The sequence below is a fragment of the Astyanax mexicanus genome, chromosome 4, assembly GCF_023375975.1.
Source record: "Astyanax mexicanus isolate ESR-SI-001 chromosome 4, AstMex3_surface, whole genome shotgun sequence".
Classification (NCBI taxonomy): Eukaryota; Metazoa; Chordata; class Actinopteri; order Characiformes; family Acestrorhamphidae; genus Astyanax; species Astyanax mexicanus.
The window spans coordinates 16904783-16919734 of NC_064411.1; the positions used below are offsets into that span (position 1 = coordinate 16904783).

General features: G+C 41.6%; 3 protein-coding genes across 4 annotated transcripts in view; 2 read left to right on the top strand and 1 right to left on the bottom strand.

Annotated features, from left to right (window-relative positions):
- The window catches only part of LOC111197521 (zinc finger protein OZF-like), a 134460-nt gene that overhangs the window by 114027 nt on the left and 5481 nt on the right, over nt 1-14952 (top strand). The gene's annotated exons all lie outside the window — the stretch shown is intronic.
- The window catches only part of LOC125801343 (zinc finger protein 239-like), a 210248-nt gene that overhangs the window by 22876 nt on the left and 172420 nt on the right, over nt 1-14952 (bottom strand). The window lies entirely within an intron of this gene.
- The window catches only part of LOC125780521 (zinc finger protein 239-like), a 115594-nt gene continuing 104286 nt past the window's right edge, over nt 3645-14952 (top strand). The window contains exon 1 of the mRNA XM_049478131.1: nt 3645-3683. The gene's annotated coding sequence lies outside the window, so the exon portion shown is untranslated. The remainder of the gene's footprint in view (nt 3684-14952) is intronic.

The following is a 14952-nucleotide window of genomic DNA, read 5'->3' on the forward strand; positions in this document are numbered from 1 at the left end:
AGATAGATAGATAGATAGATAGATAGATAGATAGATAGATAGATAAGATATAGATAGTAGATAATAAAATATTAGAATGGAACCAGTAAGAAAAAGAGGCCGTTCTGAAGTTTGGGAACACTTTGAACTTTTGCCATCAAATAAGGTAGAAAATTATTATTTAGAAAATATAAACTTTGGAAGAAAACTATGCCTTTTAGACATATGGCATTTTATTAGTTCTGTAAGAGTGTACAATAATTATATATATATATATATATATATATATATATATATATATATATATATATATATATATATATATACAGTGAGTCCAAGAAGTATTTGATCCCTTGCTGATTTTCTTCGTTGGCCCACTAATAAAGACATGATCATTCTATACTTTTAATGGTAGATGTATTCTTACATGGAGAGACAGAATATTAAAAAGAAAATACAGAAAATAAATCTAAGGAATATATATTAATTGATTTGTATTTCATGGAGTGAAATAAGTATTTGATCCCTTAGTATTCATTAGCAGTTCTGGCTTTTACAGACCAGTTAGACACTCCCAATCAACTTGTTACCTGACCTGAAGCCACCTGTTCTCACTAATCACTTGTGTGAAAAACACCTGTCCACAAAATCAGACAGATCACACAGATTTCAAGTCTCCAACATGGGTAAAACCAAAGAGCTGTCACAGGACCTCAGAGTCAGAATTGTTGACCTTAACAAAGCTGGAATGGGCTACAAAAAGATTAGTAAGGTGTTGGATGTGAAAGTAACAACTATTGGTGCAATTATCAGAAAGTTTAAAGAGTATAACATGACAATCAACAGACCTCGGCCCGGTGCTCCAAAGAAGATTTCGCCTCGTGGGGTGGCAATGATGCTGAGAACGTTCAGAAATAGTCCTGCAACCACTCGGCAGGAGTTAGCAAATGACCTGAAGGCAGCTGGGACCACAGTTTGCAAGGAAACAATTGGCAACACTTTGCGCAACAATGGATTCACATCCTGCAGTGCCCGAAAGGTACCCCTGCTGAAGAGAGCACATGTGGAGGTGCGCCTCAAGTATGCCAATGATCATTTGAAAGATGAACCAAGTTATTGGGAGAAGGTTTTGTGGTCAGACGAGACCAAAATTGAACTTTTTGGCCTCAACTCCACCCGCCATGTGTGGAGGAAGAAAAATGCTGCCTATGACCCCAAGAACACTGTGCCCACCGTCAAGCATGGAGGTGGAAGCATAATGTTTTGGGGGTGTTTCTCTGCCAAGGGTACAGGGCAACTTCAACGCATCACTGGGAAGATGGATGGAGCCATGTACCGCACAATCCTGAGGGACAACCTCCTCCCCTCTGCCAGGGATCTGAAAATGGGCCGTTGTTGGGTCTTCCAACATGATAACGACCCTAAACATACAGCAAAGATTGGCTCAAGAAAAATCACATTAAGGTCATGGAGTGGCCCAGCCAGTCGCCAGACCTCAATCCGATCGAAAATCTATGGAGGGAGCTGAAGGTCAGAGTTGCCAAGCGACAGCCCACCAACCTTCATGATTTAGAGAGGATCTGCAAAGAAGAGTGGGCCAAAATTCCCCCTGGTGTGTGTGCTAAACTTGTGGTTAACTACAACAAACGTCTCACCGCTGTGCTTGCAAACAAAGGCTTTGCCACTAAGTATTGAGTGTGTTTGGCAAGAGGGATCAAATACTTATTTTCCTCATTGATTTACAAATTAATTAAAATATATTCTTTCAAATTATATTCTGCATTTTTGTCTTGATATTCTGTCTCTCCATGTTAGAATATATCTACCATTAAAAGTGCAGAAGGATAGTGTCTTTATTAGTGGGCAAACAAAGAAAATCAGCAAGGGATCAAATACTTCTTGGACTCACTGTATATATATATATATATATATATATATATATATATATATATATATATATATATATATATATATATATATATATATATATATCCTCATAGTTCAATGTGTGTACTGTCATGGCATACATCCAGTAAAAGTGTTGCCTTATGACAATTACTACATTTCTTTCATCAAATTCTTCCATATCCCCCATGCAGCATATCTACATGAGCCTTGCCTATGTGACATGTTACAAACCCTGCTTGGAAAGATGTGAATAATAGTGAATAATATAATTTTAAATTTTGGTATATTAACAGATTAATAACATGGTGAAGGGAAAAAAGCAACAATGTGAATGCAATTAGAATTACAAGTGTAGTTTCTCCAGTGTGCTCTATCAAGGTACATTCTAAGTGTATTATATATTAATTAAAAATATATTACAGTTATGTCTTTTAATATAATGCATTAAATTATCCAGACATCAAAGTATTCTTCCATTTCCTTTTTTCCGTTTTTATTTAAACCTCAAATGTCATGTAAATGCACTGGAACAGGTTTAAAAACTGTAAAAAGACAAAAAAAAACGCCCCTCGTCCTTTAAATACACAAAGCACTTTCAGGTTTTGCCCACCAGGTGCCGCTGATGTCCACTGTGTTATGAAGCTCCGAGTAATGAACCTTTTTTCGATACAATTAGGAAAAAGGCTTCAGTGCTTCAGAAAGCCTCGGTTTGCCATCACTACACAATACATACATAAATATTAGCAAATAATGTATTAAATATTCAATGTAGTACACGAGGTAGCTAAAACACCAGTAAAATATGAATATGGGGCAAAATCACCAGATAACTCACCTCATTCAGGAGCCCAAAAAACAAAATGCCCGCCTGAAGCGAGCAGAGCAAGTATGGCGCACTTGCCCAGGAGAATGTGTAGGAGGAGCTTCGTCAGGTCAGGTGGCATTGCTGTAAAATTATTTGAGTTCAGTGACACAGACAAATTAAAATGATTGAGCACAAAAACCTTAAAATGTTAAAATAGTACAGATTATGTTGAAAATTTGAGTAAAATTAACTTCTTACTTGTTTTTGAGTTATTACAAACTATTTAATTTATCAAACTTGTACTGTTCGGGTTTACAGTGTGTGCATTTTGTTCCAAAGCCTGTGGGTTACAATTTATATACTGCAAGTTGGATATATTCACATTATCTGACCTATACTCCCTGTTCTTTCTGCTTCTGATAAGAACTGGAATGGGGGAGATAACTGGCACACAGGGTCCGTACTTGTTTTGAAAACATGTACTGCTGACTTCACCATTGTAGCAGCACGGACTCAAAAGATATCAGTTTGCTGGATTACTTGTAGCGGCCTCTTCCTTTATGGTGGAGGGAGGTGGGAGGGGCTCCTGCTGGTGAAGAAGTCGAGAGCGGAGCTGTCTGTCCGGTGGTTTAGGAGCTTGTCTCTTCTTTTTGGGTTGTGGGGGGGGTTTGTTTAATTCCTTCTCATGTTCATGTTCACTGGGCTTCATTTTGGTCCCCTTTTCTAACTCCTACTCTACTTTGTAAAATTAAAATTAAAGGAAAACTCCAGAGAAGTAGTTATACAATGTTTAAATGAGAGTTTTAGCTGTTTAGCTCCATTCAGCTCCATGCATTGAGGACTCCCTCGCGGGCTCCCTCTAGCGGTGATGGGGTATAATGTGATATAACGGGGGAGGGGGCGGGGCTCTACATAACCCGGATGAGGCTGAGCTTCCGGGGTCTGTAGCTGCAGCGCCGGATTAAGAGCAGGATCAGCTGAACTACAGAAGGTATGGAGAAGTTTCTCTCTCTCTCTCTCTCTCTCTCTCTCTCTCTCTCTCTCTCTCTCTCTCTCTCTCTCTCTCTCTCTCTCTCTCTCTCTCTCTCTCTCTCTCTCTCTCTCTCTCTCTCTCTCTCTCTCTCTCTCTCTATAACACGCTGTTCTACATTCACGCCTACACCAACACCACCTTCAGCGTGTGCAGCATTTACTCCACCAGCACTGGATCTTCTCCTAGCTCTGCTCAGCAGTCTGACTCTGACCCTCAGACACAGGAGGGGGGTTTGAGTAGGGGGTCGCGGAGCTGGGGATGGGGGGGCTTTACAGATCATACACAGGATAACGGAGCCTCCAGAGTTAACGTAGAAATCAGTTCTGTGGAAATTCCTTCTTCAGTTAGTGTGATATGTCTCTACTCATTTCTAAGTTACTTTAGTTTAGTTTTAAATTTCCTTCTACTAAATCCAGTTCCACCACAACAGTTACTGGTAAGTCATGTGACTTTCCCATCAAAATAAAAGTCAGCTTGTACAATATTAAGTGTAAGAATTAAATAATTAGTTATTTTAGTGATTATAGCGAGAAGACATTCAGGTAAGAAGTGGTATTTTACAAAGTAATGTTAATTGTCTTACTGATTTAACAGATAACTTGCTTTTTCACTGTAATAATAAACATAAATGTTAGCAAATTAAAAAATCTTTAGCCCTGCTGTTTTTAAGAAATCCCAGTTAAACCATTACTGTGGAACACAGTATCCAGCTGTATAAAAACATGAATTTGATAATAATGATAATAATAATAATAATAATAATAAGAAGAAGAAGAAGAAGAAGAAGAAGAAAAGGAATCACACTTTGAGCAACTTGACAAAAATACACAATTTAACAGAATGGATAAAACTGAGAAGAAACAGATTAGAAGAAACTAACATTTGTGTAACAGAGTTAAAAAGACTACAAAAATAATTGAAAAAGAACTACATCAAATAATATGAATTCTTACAAATTATTATAATTATTTTAACCTTTAGTGAACAAAAGAGACTCTTGTTATGTGTTACACTCCTGTTGGAGGTTGGTTGATGTTGTAACAGTAAAAAGGTCATTATTTTTCTGTGATTAAGTTGGCTTGGAAAAGCCAACTTATTGTTCTTCGTAATCTTCTTATTTTTTTTATTAAGTTGGCTTGGAAAAGCCAACTTACTGTTCTTCGTAATCTTCTTATTATTATTATTATTATTATTATTATTATTATTATTCCGCGCTCAAATTTCTATACGCATCTCCTCCTAGGGCTTTTGACGTAGAATCACGAAATTTTGCAGTATCGTAGGACCTATACCCGAATAGGTTGCTTGTGCTTTTTTAAGCGATACATCGTACGGTTTTCGTAAAAACTTCGTAAACGTACGCTTTTTTTTCCCATAGGAAATGAATGGGGGACAACTTTGAACGACTGTGTAGGTAACAATTTTTGACATACAAAGACAAAAATCGGACGGTCTATAGAACTTACCGCGTTCTTTCCGAAAATTTTAACGTTTCGACGATACGTCGTACGGTTTTCGTACAAATGTCGTACGAATTTTTCCCATTGAAATGAATGGGGGGCCCAGAGTTCCATCTCACACACGAGCAGCTCTGCGCACGGAACCCCTTCTCTCCCCTGCTCCTCCAGTACTGTGAGTGTATGGAGGAGCTGCTGTATGGAGCAGCTATCAGTCAAAAGTTTGGACACCCGGCACCCCAGCCAGGGCTTAGCAACCACCTAATAACTGCTTAGCAACCACCTTAGCAACCACCTGGAAAACGTTAGCAACTGCCTAGCAACCACTTAGCAACACCTTAGCAACCACCTGGAAAACGTTAGCAACTGCCTAGCAACCACTTAGCAACTGCCTAGCAACCACTTGGAAAACGTTAGCAACTGCCTAGCAACCACTTAGCAACTGCCTAGCAACCACCTGGAAAACGTTAGCAACTGCCTAGCAACCACTTAGCAACCACCTGGAAAACGTTAGCAACTGCCTAGCAACCACTTAGCAACTGCCTAGCAACCACTTGGAAAACGTTAGCAACTGCCTAGCAACCACTTAGCAACTGCCTAGCAACCACCTGGAAAACGTTAGCAACCGCCTAGCAACCACTTAGCAACCGCCTGGAAAACGTTAGCAACTGCCTAGCAACCACTGAGCAACCACCTGGAAAACGTTAGCAACTGCCTAGCAACCACTTAGCAACTGCCTAGCAACCACCTGGAAAACGTTAGCAACTGCCTAGCAACCACTTAGCAACCACCTGGAAAACGTTAGCAACTGCCTAGCAACCACTTAGCAACTGCCTAGCAACCACTTGGAAAACGTTAGCAACTGCCTAGCAACCACTTAGCAACTGCCTAGCAACCACCTGGAAAACGTTAGCAACTGCCTAGCAACCACTTAGCAACCACCTGGAAAACGTTAGCAACTGCCTAGCAACCACTTAGCAACTGCCTAGCAACCACCTGGAATACGTTAGCAACTGCCTAGCAACCACTTAGCAACCACCTGGAAAACGTTAGCAACTGCCTAGCAACAACTTAGCAACTGCCTAGCAACCACCTGGAAAATGTTAGCAACTGCCTAGCAACCACTTAGCAACCACCTGGAAAATGTTAGCAACTGCCTAGCAACCACTTAGCAACTGCCTAGCAACCACTTGGAAAACGTTAGCAACTGCCTAGCAACCACTTAGCAACTGCCTAGCAACCACCTGGAAAACGTTAGCAACTGCCTAGCAACCACTTAGCAACCACCTGGAAAACGTTAGCAACTGCCTAGCAACCACTTAGCAACTGCCTAGCAACCACTTGTAAAACGTTAGCAACTGCCTAGCAACCACTTAGCAACTGCCTAGCAACCACCTGGAATACGTTAGCAACTGCCTAGCAACCACTTAGCAACCACCTGGAAAACTTTAGCAACTGCCTAGCAACCACTTAGCAACTGCCTAGCAACCACCTGGAATACGTTAGCAACTGCCTAGCAACCACTTAGCAACCACCTGGAAAATGTTAGCAACTGTCTAGCAACAACTTAGCAACTGCCTAGCAACCACCTGGAAAACGTTAGCAACTGCCTAGCAACCACTTAGCAACCACCTGGAAAACGTTAGCAACTGCCTAGCAACCACTTAGCAACTGCCTAGCATCCACTTGGAAAACGTTAGCAACTGCCTAGCAACCACTTAGCAACTGCCTAGCAACCACCTGGAAAACGTTAGCAACTGCCTAGCAACCACTTAGCAACCACCTGGAAAACGTTAGCAACTGCCTAGCAACCACTTAGCAGCTGCCTAGCAACCACCTGGAATATGTTAGCAACCACTTAGCAACACCTTAACAACCATTGGGAAAACGTTAGCAACTGCCTAGCAACCACTTTAGAAATGATAGCAACTGCCTAGCAACCACTTAGCAACACCTTAACAACCACTAGGAAAACAATAGCAACTGCCTAGCAACCACTTAGCAACCACTTTAGAAATGATAGCAACTTTCTAGCAACACCTTAGCAACCACTATTAAAACGTTAGCAACTGCATAGCAACCACTTAGGAACCACTTTAGAAATGATAGCAACTGCCTAGCAACCACTTAACAATACCATAGCAACCACTAGGAAAACGTTAGCAACTGCCTAGCAACCACTTAGCAACCACTTTAGAAATTATAGCAACTGCCTAGCAACCACTTAGCAACCACCTGGAAAACGTTAGCAACTGCCTAGCAACCACTTAGCCACCACTTTAGAAACAATAGCAACTGCCTAGCAACCACTTAGCAACACCTTAACAACCACTGGGAAAACGTTAGCAACTGCCTAGCAACCACTTAGCAACCACTTTAGAAATGATAGCAACTGCCTAGCAACCACCTAGCAACACCTTAGCAACCACCCCGGATACCATAGCAACACCTTAGCAACCACCAAGCAACACCCTAGCAACCACCTATCAACCACCTAGCAACACCTTAGCAACCACCCCGGATACCATAGCAACACCTTAGCAACCACCTAGCAACAAGTTATCAACCACCTAGCAACCACCTAGCAACATCTTAGCAGCCACCCCGCATACCATAGCAACACCCTAGCAACAACCTAGCAACCACCTAGCAACACCTTAGCAACCACCTTTAATATGTTAGCAACTGCCTAGCAACCAGTTAGCAACAGCTTAGCAACCACCTGGAAAACATTAGCAACTGCCTAGCAACAGCTTAGCAACCACTTCAGAAATGATAGCAACTGCCTAGCAACAAATTGGCAATCAAAAGATTAACCAAAAGTTTTACGATTTCAGCATTTAAACAAACGTTTTTAGATTTCAGCGTTTAACTAAACGTTTTTCGATTTCAGCGTTTAACCAAACGTTTTTAGATTTCAGCGTTTAACCAAACGTTTGTAGATTTCAGCGTTTAACCAAACGTTTTTAGATTTCAGCGTTTAACCAAACATTTTTAGATTTCGGCGTTTTTGGCATTTAGCGTTTAGCCAAAAGTTAACAGCATATCCACGACTCTTCAGACAGAAACAGCTTAGCAATCATTTTAACTTTTTAACGTTATTAGCGTTCTTTTCCAAGCCAACTTAAAGTTCGTTCACGAACTTTGCCTTTTCTAGTTATTATTATTATTCTCGCCACGTTTTATAAACAACTACTCCTCCTAGAGCTTTCGAGCTAGAACCACGAAACTTCACACGATGGTAGAACTTATAGCCGCGGGGTGTGCTTGTGCTTTTTGGAGCGATACATCGTACGATTTTCGTAAAAACTTCGTAAACGTACGCCCTTTTTTCCATAGACAATGAACTAGAAGAATTTTGAACGGCCGTGAACGTCACAATATTTAAGATATGAAGCTGAAATTCGGATGACCTATAGAACTTATTGAGTTCTTTCCGAAAATATGCTTTACGAAACGATACGTCGTACGGATTTCGTACAAATGTCGTACGAAGTTTCCCCATAGAAATGAATGGGGGGCCCAGAGTTCTAACTCGCACACGAGCAGCTCTGCGCACGGAACCCCTTCTCTCCCCTGCTCCTCCAGTACTGTGAGTGTATGGAGGAGCTGCTGTATGGAGCAGCTATCAGTCAAAAGTTTGGACACCCCGGCAGCCCAGCCAGGGTTTAGCAACCACCTATTAACTGCTTAGCAACCACCTGGAAAACCTTCACAACTGCCTAGCAACCACTTAGCAACACCTTAGCAACCACCTGGAAAACGTTAGCAACTACCTAGCAACCACTTAGCAACACCTTAGCAACCGCCTGGAAAATGTTAACAACTGTCTAGCAACCACTTAGCAACACCTTAGCAACCACCTGGAAAACGTTAGCAACTGCCTAGCAACCACTGAGCAACCACCTGGAAAACGTTAGCAATTGCCTAGCAACCACTTAGCAACTGCCTAGCAACCACCTGGAATACGTTAGCAACTGCCTAGCAACCACTTAGCAACCACCTGGAAAACGTTAGCAACTGCCTAGCAACAACTTAGCAACTGCCTAGCAACCACCTGGAAAATGTTAGCAACTGCCTTGCAACCACTTAGCAACCACCTGGAAAACGTTAGCAACTGCCTAGCAACCACTTAGCAACTGCCTAGCAACCACTTGGAAAACGTTAGCAACTGCCTAGCAACCACTTAGCAACTGCCTAGCAACCACCTGGAAAACGTTAGCAACTGCCTAGCAACCACTTAGCAACCACCTGGAAAACGTTAGCAACTGCCTAGCAACCACTTAGCAACTGCCTAGCAACCACTTGGAAAACGTTAGCAACTGCCTAGCAACCACTTAGCAACTGCCTAGCAACCACCTGGAATACGTTAGCAACTGCCTAGCAACCACTTAGCAACCACCTGGAAAACGTTAGCAACTGCCTAGCAACCACTGAGCAACCACCTGGAAAACGTTAGCAACTGCCTAGCAATCACTTAGCAACTGCCTAGCAACCACCTGGAATACGTTAGCAACTGCCTAGCAACCACTTAGCAACCACCTGGAAAACGTTAGCAACTGCCTAGCAACAACTTAGCAACTGCCTAGCAACCACCTGGAAAATGTTAGCAACTGCCTAGCAACCACTTAGCAACCACCTGGAAAACGTTAGCAACTGCCTAGCAACAACTTAGCAACTGCCTAGCAACCACCTGGAAAATGTTAGCAACTGCCTAGCAACCACTTAGCAACCACCTGGAAAACGTTAGCAACTGCCTAGCAACCACTTAGCAACTGCCTAGCAACCACTTGGAAAACGATAGCAACTGCCTAGCAACCACTTAGCAACACCTTAGCAACCACCTGGAAAACGTTAGCAACTGCCTAGCAACCACTTAGCAACCACTTTAGAAATTATAGCAACTGCCTAGCAACCAGTTAGCAACACCTTAGCAACCACCTGGAAAACGTTAGAAACAGCCTAGCAACAGCTTAGCAACTACTTTAGAAACGATAGCAACTGCCTAGCAACCACTTAGCAACACCTTAGCAACCACTAGGAAAACGTTAGCAACTGCCTAGCAACCACTTAGCAACCACTTTAGAAATTATAGCAACTGCCTAGCAACCAGTTAGCAACAACTTAGCAACCACCTGGAAAACGTTAGCAACTGCCTAGCAACCACTTAGCAACACCTTAGCAACCACCTGGAAAACGTTAGCAACTGCCTAGCAACCACTTAGCAACCACTTTAGAAATTATAGCAACTGCCTAGCAACCAGTTAGCAACACCTTAGCAACCACCAGGAAAACGTTAGAAACAGCCTAGCAACAGCTTAGCAACCACTTTAGAAACGATAGCAACTGCCTAGCAACCACTTAGCAACACCTTAGCAACCACTAGGAAAACATTAGCAACTGCCTAGCAACCACTTAGCAACCACTTTAGAAATTATAGCAACTGCCTAGCAACCAGTTAGCAACACCTTAGCAACCACCTGGAAAACGTTAGCAACTGCCTAGCAACCACTTATCAACACCTTAGCAACCACCTGGAAAACGTTAGCAACTGCCTAGCAACCACTTAGCAACCACTTTAGAAATTATAGCAACTGCCTAGCAACCAGTTAGCAACACCTTAGCAACCACCAGGAAAACGTTAGAAACAGCCTAGCAACAGCTTAGCAACCACATTAGAAACAATAGCAACTGCCTAACAACCACTTAGCAACACCTTAGCAACCACTAGGAAAACGTAAGCAACTGCCTAGCAACCACTTAGCAACCACCTGGAAAACGTTAGCAACTGCCTAGCAACCACTTAGCAACTGCCTAGCAACCACTTGGAAAACGTTAGCAACTGCCTAGCAACCACTTAGCAACTGCCTAGCAACCACCTGGAATACATTAGCAACTGCCTAGCAACCACTTAGCAACCACCTGGAAAACGTTAGCAACTGCCTAGCAACCACTGAGCAACCACCTGGAAAACGTTAGCAACTGCCTAGCAACCACTTAGCAACTGCCTAGCAACCACCTGGAATACGTTAGCAACTGCCTAGCAACTACTTAGCAACCACCTGGAAAACGTTAGCAACTGCCTAGCAACAACTTAGCAACTGCCTAGCAACCACCTGGAAAACGTTAGCAACTGCCTAGCAACCACTTAGCAACCACCTGGAAAACGTTAGCAACTGCCTAGCAACCACTTAGCAACTGCCTAGCAACCACTTGGAAAATGTTAGCAACTGCCTAGCAACCACTTAGCAACTGCCTAGCAACCACCTGGAAAACGTTAGCAACTGCCTAGCAACCACTTAGCAACCACCTGGAAAACGTTAGCAACTGCCTAGCAACCACTTAGCAGCTGCCTAGCAACCACCTGGAATATGTTAGCAACTACCTAGCAACCACTTAGCAACCACCTGGAAAATGTTAGCAACTGCCTAGCAACCAGTTAGCAACACCTTAGCAACCACCTGGAAAACGTTAGCAACTGCCTAGCAACCACTTAGCAACCACTTTAGAAATTATAGCAACTGCCTAGCAACCAGTTAGCAACACCTTAGCAACCACCTGGAAAACGTTAGAAACAGCCTAGCAACAGCTTAGCAACCACTTTAGAAACGATAGCAACTGCCTAGCAACCACTTAGCAACACCTTAGCAACCACTAGGAAAATGTTAGCAACTGCCTAGCAACCACTTAGCAACCACTTTAGAAATTACAGCAACTGCCTAGCAACCAGTTAGCAACAACTTAGCAACCACCTGGAAAACGTTAGCAACTGCCTAGCAACCACTTAGCAACCACTTTAGAAATTATAGCAACTGCCTAGCAACCAGTTAGCAACACCTTAGCAACCACCAGGAAAACACTAGAAACAGCCTAGCAACAGCTTAGCAACCACTTTAGAAACGATAGCAACTGCCTAGCAACCACTTAGCAACACCTTAGCAACCACTAGGAAAACATTAGCAACTGCCTAGCAACCACTTAGCAACCACTTTAGAAATTATAGCAACTGCCTAGCAACCAGTTAGCAACACCTTAGCAACCACCTGGAAAACGTTAGCAACTGCCTAGCAACCACTTAGCAACACCTTAGCAACCACCTGGAAAACGTTAGCAACTGCCTAGCAACCACTTAGCAACCACTTTAGAAATTATAGCAACTGCCTAGCAACCAGTTAGCAACACCTTAGCAACCACCAGGAAAACGTTAGAAACAGCCTAGCAACAGCTTAGCAACCACATTAGAAACAATAGCAACTGCCTAACAACCACTTAGCAACACCTTAGCAACCACTAGGAAAACGTAAGCAACTGTTTAGCAATCGCCTTGCAACCACTTAGCAACCATGTGTAATACATTAGCAAATAACTATCAACCACTGAGCAACAGCTTAGCAACCACCTGTAAGACGTTAGCAACTGCCTAGCAACCACTTTCAAGATTTTAGCATTTATCCAAATGTTTTTAGATTTCAGGGTTTAACCAAACATTTTTAGTTTTCAGCGTTTAACCACGTATTTTTAGATTTCAACGTTTAACCAAACGTTTTTAGATTTCCGTGTTTTTGGCATTTAGCGTTTAGCAACCATTTTAACTTTTTAACGTTAATAGCGTTCTTTTCCAAGCCAACTTAAAGTTCGTTCACGAACTTTACCTTTTCTAGTTTTATTTTGAACTACAATTCCCGGCACCAACAAGGCAACTGCGTGCTTTTATTTATTAATTGTCCCTCCGTGCCCCCCGTAGCTCCAGAGGAGCTTAAATGCAGCGCAGGAGTTAAACAGAGCTGAGGAGCTCCGTAATAATAATTTTACAATTTACTTTTACTTCATAATGCCAAATATTTCTCAAGCCAAATGTAACAGCTCGTCTGTAAGTATGCTTGTTATAGAGCACACGGAGAGGCAGGTCTCATTCTCTCCTCCTGCCTTTATTCTCTCTGCACATTTACACAAAAAATATCCCAGCAGATTATTAAGTGTCTGCAACTGCATATACATCTCCTGCTCTGCATTCAAGCTCCTCTGGAGCGCTATAAATACACACAAACATCCTCTTCAGCCCATTTTTCTAGATCGTTCGTGGTTAAACGTGGTAAGAGCTGAAGATATGTGCTCCAGAACAGAAACTTTACATTAATTAAATAAACAGAACCACAACATACCTGCACATACACAATAAAAACAATCCCAGACGATTATTAAGTATCTGAAACTGCACATATATCTATAAAATATGAAACAGAAGAAAATACAGCACATGAACACACATTTTTAGGCTCAGTCACATGTAGTGTTTTGGCGCCGAAACGGCTGTACCTCAGAGCTGATAACCCGACCGGGGCAGAAATAATTAATTATTAGGCAAAATATGCTTCAATACCCGATAAAAATGCACAGAAGAGTGACTAGAACTGATGGAAGAGCTCATTTTCGCAGTAACTTTTCTCAAAAATACTTATAGTTACTTAAAACAGCACTTTTTCACGGAGTAATAATTAATTTATATTCACTTTTTTCTCTCCCACAACGTTAATCCTTTACAGCTTCAAAAACATGTATTATGCAAATCAGGTGATGACGTCATTTAGCGACTTCTTGCGACTTTTAGGACAGCCAATAGCTACTTTCCTTACTGAGGAGTTGGCAACACTAATCACTGGATCCTCTGAATTACGAGATTGTTTAAGTGTAGTAATTAGAATAATGCTAGCGTTTAGCTAATGCTATAGCGCACTGAACTGACCTCACAGCACAGCAGCACAGAATGGGAGGAGACTATCAGAGATATGACACTGGCTGTAGATCTCCGGTCAGATCACGATTTGGATTTTTATTATTCTTCACAGAGGATCATTCAAAGTATCAAAATATCTTCAAATCAAATCAAAGTATTTAAACAGGTGAAAACTCTTTCAGTCTGGTGATGTTGTAGTGTAGTCTGTGTTATGCTGTCTGTACAACTACACGATTACAAGACATAACAGACTTAAGTCTGACTCCCTCCCACATCTAAAGACAAATCACAGACTTTTTACACAGAGACTTTTTAGACACAGGCTTTTTACTTTGTTCTGAAGAGGGAGAACGTAACAGGATCTCATTTCTAGAACGTAAAAACATGAGAGTGGGTCGAGAGGTCTCTCTCTCTCTAAAGCATATACGTTCCAAACCGGCCTCACTGCAAATAATATTACATGCTCAGGAAAAAGAAAACACTACATGTGAAATGTTGAAGTTTTTATTCACTAAACGTATAGCTACATTTCCAGGACAACTAATAAGAAATTACGATATTTAAGGTGGAATGGAAAATTCAGGGAAAATGTTAATTCATTAGATAGAGAAAGGTAATATAAAAAAAGATGCATTTTGCATTTTAGTAATATTTAGTAATATTTAGTAATATAGTAATTTAGTAATATTTAGAGTTGATGAAATTGTGGGTAACGCTAGCTTCTGTAAAACTGCAGCAGGTCTTGGAGCTGCTGCTCTGAATCTACTGGTGTAGAGCTTCTGCTGCTCTCTGGCTCTGCAGGTGAAGTTGGGCTTCGACCTAATGCTGTGATTTGCCACCACGTCTGCAATATTGATTTAGTAAACAAATCAGTTAAGCCATTGATGTGGAGCTGCAGTTTTCCTGGGTAAAAATCACAATTACACATTTCTCAACCAATTTTCATTTGTGTTTTTTATTTAAAGGATTTTATCTACATATACAAAAAAAAAGCACGTCTTGAACTCAGGAGTGCCTATCACTATTAGCCTGAACC